The sequence below is a fragment of the Rhinolophus sinicus genome, linkage group LG18 (assembly GCF_036562045.2).
Source record: "Rhinolophus sinicus isolate RSC01 linkage group LG18, ASM3656204v1, whole genome shotgun sequence".
Lineage (NCBI taxonomy): Eukaryota > Metazoa > Chordata > Mammalia > Chiroptera > Rhinolophidae > Rhinolophus > Rhinolophus sinicus.
This window is the reverse complement of record NC_133767.1, coordinates 13,491,932-13,500,666: the sequence shown is the minus strand read 5'-3', so window position 1 is coordinate 13,500,666 and position 8,735 is coordinate 13,491,932. Positions and strand designations below refer to the sequence as shown.

Sequence of the window (8,735 nt, the reverse complement as noted above, 5' to 3'; positions counted from 1 at the left end):
GCCTGAGCGCGCCGTGAAGAGCATTTCCGGAGGGCGTGAGGCGGAGCTTGGCGACCCAGGGTCTTGTGGCTGTTGGTCTGGGTGGTGGCGGTGGCTGCTGGTGCCGCGCCGCCCGGCAAAGTCTATTAAATGTTGAAGAAGAGTCGGGGTGAGTTCAGGGCAGCGCCGCAGTTTCTAGTTGAAGTTTGGGTTCACCACGGTTCACACGGCCCATGTTTGCGGATTCAATGGCGGCCGTTGTACCGCACTTGCCTGAAGAGCCCAAGACCAAGCGGAGAGAGGGGCGTTTAGAGACCGCCCACAGGCGACCCGACGGGGCGGGAGAGCTTCCTTCCCGGGGATAGCGAACCGGTGGCGGCCTGCAGGTCGCGAGGCATTAGCTAGAGGGTCATCCCCTCGCGCTAACGCGCGCGGAGGCCGAGGTGATACCCACCGTCTCCAGCCTGGTTGGAGGGGTTCGCCACAGGCTGAAATCTGAGAGAGTTTATAAATCATATTATGGTTTGAACTTCCACCTGGGGTCGTTGGGAACCACTGAAGAGTTTGTTTTTAAAGGACGTTCTAGTTGCGTTGGAAAAATGGACCTGAGGTTAAGACTGGGGAGGAGGCAGCTATAATCTAGGTGAGAAATGAGGATGGCCTGAATTTAGGAGTTGGAGTGGAGAAAATGGAAAAATATTAAGACGTTTGAATTGTTGTGACCTAATTATTCGTTACAATTTGTAGTATTCTGGCCTGAACACCTGAGTGGAATGTCGTCCCAAGCACTGGAAAATGGAATACAGGACGAGTAGGTTTGGAGGGGAGATGCAGGTTTTTGTTTTGTTTTGTTTTTTAATTTTATTAGTTTCAGGTGCACAAGACAAAGCAAAACTTAGACGTGTATCATTTATATCCCTCACGCTGTGTGAACCCCACTCCCCTATCCACTATCCGTCTGACATGCACAGAGCCATTACGTTTCCACTGAATCTATTCCTAACACTGTACACCGCTTCCTGTAACAATGTACATACAAATATATAAATATACATACATATATATATTTATATAAAATTATAGTTGGTAGAAAACGGCAACTGGACCTGGAGCTGAGCTGTGCCCTCCACAACTAAGACTGAAAGGACAACAACTTGAAGCTGAACAGAACCCTCCACAACTAAGATTAAAAGGACAACAACTTGACTTGGAAAAAAAAGTCCTGAAGTACACACTGTTCCCCAATAAAGTCCTGTTCCCCTAAAAAAAAAAAGTTTAAAAAAAATTATAGTTGGCATTCAGTATTGTTCAGCTTCAGGTGTACTGTGCAGAGATCAGGCATCTACATCATCCCTGAGGTGGTCTCCCAAATGGGACACATGTCCATCGGATACCCTACAATATCTTTACATTATTGATTACTTTCCCCAAATTAATTTTCAAAACCCTGCGGCCATCTTGTGGTTACCGACTATTTTCTAAACCTCTCACCTCCTTATCCCCACACCCCTGCCCCTCAGACGCAGGTTTTTAAAAAAATATAATTAACATATAATGTTCACCCCTTTAAAGTGTATGATTCAGCCATTTTTAGTATATTCACAAGGCTGTGCAACCATCATCACTAATTCCAGAATATTTTATAACCCCAGGTAATAATTTTGGTACCAGTCAGCAGCCACTCCCCATTCCCCCTTGACAATCACTAATGCACTTTCCGTTTCTATGGATTTGCCTATTGTGTACATTTTATATAAGTGGATTCATACAATATGTGGCCTCTTTGGTCTGGCTTTTTTAAAGGTCATCCATGTAGTAGCATGAATGGATTAATTTAATGCCTGAATAATATTCCCTTGTATGGATATACCACATTTTATTTATCAATTGATGGACATTTGGGCTGTTTTGCTTTTTTCTGTTACAAACAATGCTGTGAACATTCATATACAAGTTTTGTGTTTTTATTTCTCTTGGATATATAACTAGGAGTGTAATTGTTGGGTCATACTACATTTAGTTCTGTGTAGGGAGTGTCAAATGCTAATAGCACTTCCAAGACCTTTTTCTGTATGAAGGAGTTTAGGAATTATAACATGGTTTTGGAAACCTAAGTTAGTTTGTAATATGGTTTCCAATTGAATCAGTTAAGTAGACAGCACAAGAGCGGTAGGCTGCACAGAGGCATGGGTGGGGTGGGGTGTCTCGTTTGTACTGGCAGATTTTTACTGTATAGAGGTGAGTGGGTGACAGCACAGAGAGGCCCATGTCATTGAAAGAAAAAAATTATTACATTTCCAGAGGGAAGAGGGCATGCCACACCACACGGAAGGTTTTGGTCAGGAGCCAGAAGCAGGAATGGGGAGAAACCTTAGGTCAGAGCCTTTATTCCATGAGAGAGGCAAGGCAGGGCAGGGTAAACCTTTAAGGATTGGCTAGTTTGAATAATTCTGGCAAGCTCTGGGCTGTAGGAGTGGTCTCTAGTTGCCTGGCATCTGGGATGATTTAGGGCAGAGGCAATATTGGCTTGGATTGTGAGAGTTAAAGGTGATTGCTTTGCATATCAGAGGCTGCTTCCAAATAGGTTGATTACTATCCTTAGAATTAGCTCGCCCTGGGAAGGGCAGTCTCCCCACCAGCAAGATTTAAAAAATGTCAAAACATCATAAGATACAGAATTTTTTTTTTTTTAATTAATGCACTGGCTAGGATGATGGGAAAGACAGTTGTAAAGGTGGCACTTATTTTTCTTCAGTCAGATTGAAAATGAAGGGCCTGAGTACAATTTAGGACTTAAATCTCTTAGAGGCAGAAGGAAGACACCCCCTCCCCGCAATCTGGCCATACAGTAGTGTTCTTTTAAGCAAAGTGAGTTAGCTGAAGTGTAGTCTATAGCAGGGAGAGTACCTTAAACCTTGGATTCTCAGCTGAATTACTTGTGGAAAATTTAAACTGGAAATGCTTGAACCTTAGACCTGCTGAATAAATCTTGGGTAGAGTTTCCGATCTGTGCCTTTTGAAAGTTTCACAGACAATGTTGATGTCCTCTATGTTAGAGACTGATGGTCACTACGTTTAACCAGTGCCTACCGAGCAAATCTTGACGGCTAAATTTAAAAGAGATTCCAAAAGCTGGGTGAGGGGTGACTGGGATTTAGTTAGACATGATTCCTCCCTTTAAGAAAGTTCTGGAGCAGCTTTCTCATTGGCCCAAAGTGGCCCATGGGACCTCCTTGATCTGGACCTTACTGTGATTCATTTCCAGCAGAAGCTCTGAGGTTTATGCTCAACGCTGGAATTAGGTAGGAGTCACCCAATGTTACTAAGATCAGGGACAGTGTCCAGAAACAATGTTATGAAGTCCATGTTACTTCAATGGGAATACTGCATGTTCCCTGCCAGCATTTGTGTCAGAACTGCACTCCCTGCCAAAGCACTTAATCCAGGGACATGAAGAAAGGAACATTTAATATATTAAAAGGATTGTCCTGTGTTTGATAAACTTTCCAATGTTTATCAGAAAGAGAAAAAGGATGCAGAAGTGTGTGGAAAATTATGACAACATATTCCCAGTAGAGGTTCTGTTTTCCAAGCCCATAGGAGTAGATCATTTTGGGGTCCAAGGGAAACAGGCAAAGGTTGAATATACTGATTATCACTTCCTAACCCTCCTGGAATATTTCCTTTTTGGAAACTTTTGGCATCTTCCATTGAGTTAATGTTTTAAACAGTCCTGTGCAAGAAGTGAAAGGCCCTTGTCCCAAGTCTGTGGTTTGGTTATAAATCACAAAACTAAAACCTGCCCAGCTCCCTCTCATTTATCTTGGCAGGGACTGGGGAGAGGGCAGGTTGAACAAGGGAAGAGTTGTCCGTCTTCCCAGTGCTTTGCTCATAAAAACTTTTATTTACTTTGTATAATCCTGTTTCCTACAGTACCAGAATTGTTGAAATCAGGAGGGGAAATAACTATTTTACATGTCAAAGTGTGCAGAAGTCATTCTAGGTTATGCTGTGTTTCTGTCTACCACTGCCACCTTTTGTATCATATAGTTCTATTAATTTTGCTACATGAGTCTAAGGGGAAACTCTAAGCAGATATGCTGGCCTCAACTGCAAAGCAGCATTTTCCCTAATAATAATGGCACTCAAATTTTTTTTCTTTAAATTAAAGTTCATTGGGGTGCCAATTGTTAGTAAAGTTACATAGATTTCAGGTGAGCACTCAAAATTTTGATATTAAAATTAAGTCATCTTCCATTTAATATTATTCGGATGGCAGTACTCCCCCAAATGGTCTACAGATTGAGTGTAATCCCTGTCAAAATCCCAATAGCCCTTTTCTGCAAAAATTTTAAAAAGTGACCTTAAAATTCATATGGAATTGCAAGGGACCATAAATAGCCAAAGAATCTTGAGAAAGAACAAAGTTAGAGGAGGCATACTTCTGATTTCAAAACTTACTACAAAGCTACAGTAATCTATGGGACTAGAAGCCAGGATAGTGCTTGCCTTGGGAAGGGCTCATAGGACATGAAGACTTTTGAGAGCTCCTGATATTTTGCTTTTGAAAATCTTAGGGGGTAGTTATGTGGGTACGTTTGCTTTATGAAAACACTTTGAATTGTACATTTGTGATTGGTGTGCTTTTTGGTAAGAATGTTATACATCAATAAGAAGCTTTTTTCTTTTTAAGATTCCTTTTATTGGGGAAGGGGAACAGGACTTTATTGGGGAACAGTGTGCACTTCCAGGACTTTTTTCCAAGTCAAGTTGTTGTCCTTTCAGTCGTAGTTGTGGAGGGTGCCGTTCAGCTCCAGGTCCAGTTGCTGTTGTTAGTTGCAGGGGGCGCAGCCCACCATCCCTTGTGGGAGTCGAACAGGCAATCTTGTGGTTGAGAGCCCGCGCTCCAACCGACTGAGCCATCTGACACTGGGCCATGTGGAAATCGAACCGGCAGCCTTCGGCATTAGGAGCACAGAGCTCCAACCATCTAAGGCACTGGCCGGCCCAATAATAAGCTTTTTAAAAGTAGGGGAGAAGATGAGTGAAGTCCCTTTAAAAGTTCTTGAATCTTTCTCACCCTTCTCTTATGAAAATGACAAAATTCCACATACCTTGCATTTATGTGTGGGATAGGGTTGGCATGTCAGAATTACATTATTCTGGTTTTCCTTGGTTTGCCAGAGAGCTTGTCAACTAGATCTTTCTATTGCAGTTATTCATTATGTAATATTTGATATAATAAAAAGTATAATGCACTCTTTAGGAACTGTTTTATGGAAACAAGCACTTGATAACAAAGTCTTAAACTCCTTTGTTACAAAATTTTTGAACCAGAATGGGCTTGTGTTCCTTATGTACAATCAGATGGCTTCACCTCTGTGTGTACACATCCACACGCCCTTTCAAATTAGGAATTCAATTTTCTTTAGTGAAGATCAGAATTGGAGCCAGAATTTAAAATCAGGTCTAGTGACTCCAAAATCTTCATTCTTTTTTTGGTAGTGTGCTCTTCTTTATCTTCAAAATTTCTGTCTCAAAGCCTTTCTGGAACAAGGGATGGCATAAGTAGTCATTCCAACTTATGAGGTGCAGGTTTTCCAACAGGTTGAGAATTACAGGATAGTTTTTAGTAAGTAGAAAAGCCAGACTTTTTACTTCCTGTAGTTTTCCTGTTTTTACCGTTATATCTGTCTTTATATTTTTCTTATTCTAAGGTACTAATATGGAAGTATATGCAGGACTTGACAGTTACAAAGGCAAAGAAGCTGTTTATTTTTTTAAAATGCAAACAAACAATTTACATAAAGGGAAATAAAGTCAGTAAGCAACATGGAAAAATCTTTGATATGAAAAATTCATATTTGAACCACATCCGTATGCCATTTTATAACTATTTAAGTAGCAAAAGTTTTAAAAGGTTACAGCACTTAATGTTAATAATGTAAAATGGTGTGGTGGCTTGACCCTTTTTTTGAGGGAGGCAAAGCACATAAAAAGATGCTCAACATCATTAGTCATTAGAAAAATGCAAATCAAAACTACAATGAAATACCACTTCAGATCCACTAGGACAGCCGTTAAAAACAAAAACAAAAAACAAACAAACAAAAAAAACCCAAAACCCCCCAAACAGAAAATAAATGTTGGCAAGGATGTGGAGAAATTGGAACCCTCATCCGTTACTAGAGTTGCTGATGGTGTAGCTGTTGTGGAATTAGTGTGGTGCTTCGTCAACAGGTTAAACATAGAATTACCATATAACCCAGTAATTCTGTTCCTAGGTATTTGCTGAAAAGAATTGAAAAAAAGGTGTTCAAACAAAAACCTGTACTCCTGTTCCCAATAGCCAGACGGTAGAAATAACCCAAATGCCTATCAGTGGATGGATGGATAAACAAAATGTGGTATATATAATGGAATACATGTTATAATATATGTTTGCTTATTTTTAATGTAATCATACATTTTTAATGTAATCAAACATAATATATGTTTGCTTATTTTTAATGTAAAAATATTAATAGGCTTATTATTTTTAAATGTTTACCAGGTTCCATTATTGCCACACTCATTATTTTATTGGGTAAGCAGATTGGTTATAAATATAAGGAAATTTTATGAGTATGGCTTTCCTTTCAACAAGTTGACATTTCATACTTACCACATCATGTTACATTTATTTAGTCATATCATTTATCACATCATTTAGTCACATTCGTGTGATTGGGTAACAAACATTTTCACAGTTGAAAAGCTCCATATAGTTAGTAAAGGAACCTTTTAATTTTGAACCTGAACTGGGCCAAAATAAATATACAATTTTACCACTAGGAAGAAAAGAACATTTATGAATTGCGTCCTGGGCACCTTCTTTGGCCTTTTCCATCCATTGTCTCCTTTAATCCTCTGAAAATTTCTATGAGATAAACATTGTACTCATTTGGATCTAAGATGGTGACTGTGGAACCGGAAACCACCCCTCCTCCTAATCCCCCGCCTACAGAAGAAAAGAAAACAGTCTAATCAGGAGGTTCCTAACCTGGAACACTATATTAAACATCCTTTACAGAACAGATGGGCACTCTGGTTTTTTAAAAATGATAAAAGCAAAACTTGGCAAGCAAACCTTTGGCTGATCTCTAAGTTTGATACTGTTGAAGACTTTTGGGCTCTGTACAACCATATCCAGTTGTCTAGTAATTTAATGCCTGGCTGTGACTACTCACTTCTTTTTTTTTTCAAAGATTTTATTGGGGAAGGGGAACAGGACTTTATCTGGGAACAGTGTGTACTTCCAGGCCTTTTTTCCAAGTCAAGTTGTTGTCCTTTCAGTCTTAGCTGTGGAGGGTGCAGCTCAGCTCCAGGTCCAGTTGGCGTTGCTAGTTGCAGGGGGCACAGCCCACCATCCTTTGGGGGAGTCGAACCGGCAACCTTGTGGTTGACAGGACACTCTCCAACCAACTGAGCCATTTGGGAGGCAGCTCAGCTCAAGGTGCTGTGTTCAATCTTAGTTGCAAGGGGCGCTGCCCACCATCCCTTGTGGGACTCCAGGAGTTGAACCGGCAACCTTGTGGTTGAGAGCCCCCTGGCCCATGTGGGAATCGAACCGGCAGCCTTTGGAATTAGGAGCACGGAGCTCCAAACACCTGAGCCACCGGGCCGACCCATCATCAGTTCTTTATATTGATGTTTTCTAGTCACTCTAGCTCATTCTCTAGTATATTCTTTATTTAGAACTCATGAGAACAATATTCCCTGAGTTCTTGCTTGTTGGTAACAGTCAGAGCCCTATATACTTGAAGGTCGTCAGTTTTGCTGGATAGAAAATCCTTGGTTCACATTTTTTTCCCTTTCTTGAATCTATGACTCCATTTTCTTGTGGCACAAAGTGTTGCTGTCAAAAAGTTTGATGAAAATTAATTATTTAAAATATATAGATTATTTCTTTTCCTTTTGAATCACATGCTCATTTTAGTTTTTAGCATTTATTCTAGTTCTAGCTTTGGTTTTCTTCTCCAGAAACTCCATCATTTGTATGTTGTATCTTCTTTGCTATCTTCAACATTTGTTACTTTTTCTCAGATTATTTTATTGTTCTTTATTTTTGTTTTTTCTTGAAACCTTCCTTTTTTACTTGCCATTTCTCTTAAAGTAGTATTTAAGTGTTTATTTGCTCTCATGTTCCTTCTAATTTAGTGTTCAATCCGAAATGATTTTTTTCTTTCATTTCTAACTCTTAAATTGTTAAATTTCTGAATTTTAAAAGTTCTGAGTTATAATGTTCTTTCATGTCTTATATAATAATGTTTTTAAGCTTGTTTTTAAATAGTACATTACAGTTTTGAAGTTTTGATTTTTTTTTTTTTTTTTTTTTTGGAGCATGTCTTCCTGACAGGCTTTTATTGTTTGTAGGGATGTTATTTTGCTCTGTTTTCTTTTTTAAAAAATAGTAGCATTATATAGTATTTCACCTAATGATACGTTTCTGTTGCTCATTTTTGTGTGTGTGAATTTCATTTTCCTGAACTGTTAGAATACTTGGTTCAGATAGCTTTTCTATCTTCTTCAGAGCTCCTTCTTCTGTTGTGTTCATGTAGTGTTAAAATATGGGACTTGCTTTCTGAGATTTCCAACTGTTTCCCTGTCCCACTTTTATCAGGACCCTCTCTTTTCTTCATCTTTGTTGTCTCTTTCCTGCTCAATGTTTATTCCATTGTCAGCAGTTTCTTCTAGTCGGGGGTTGGACAGAAGCC

The 8,735-nt window shown here is 39.6% G+C and overlaps 1 protein-coding gene across 2 annotated transcripts in view; it reads left to right on the top strand.

Annotated features, from left to right (window-relative positions):
• Nucleotides 1-20: 20 nt before the first annotated feature.
• Nucleotides 21-8,735, top strand: part of DNASE1 (deoxyribonuclease 1) — a 37,416-nt gene continuing 28,701 nt past the window's right edge. For both annotated transcript variants that reach the window (XM_019714874.2, XM_074322714.1), the window contains exon 1: nucleotides 21-148. The gene's annotated coding sequence lies outside the window, so the exon portion shown is untranslated. The remainder of the gene's footprint in view (nucleotides 149-8,735) is intronic.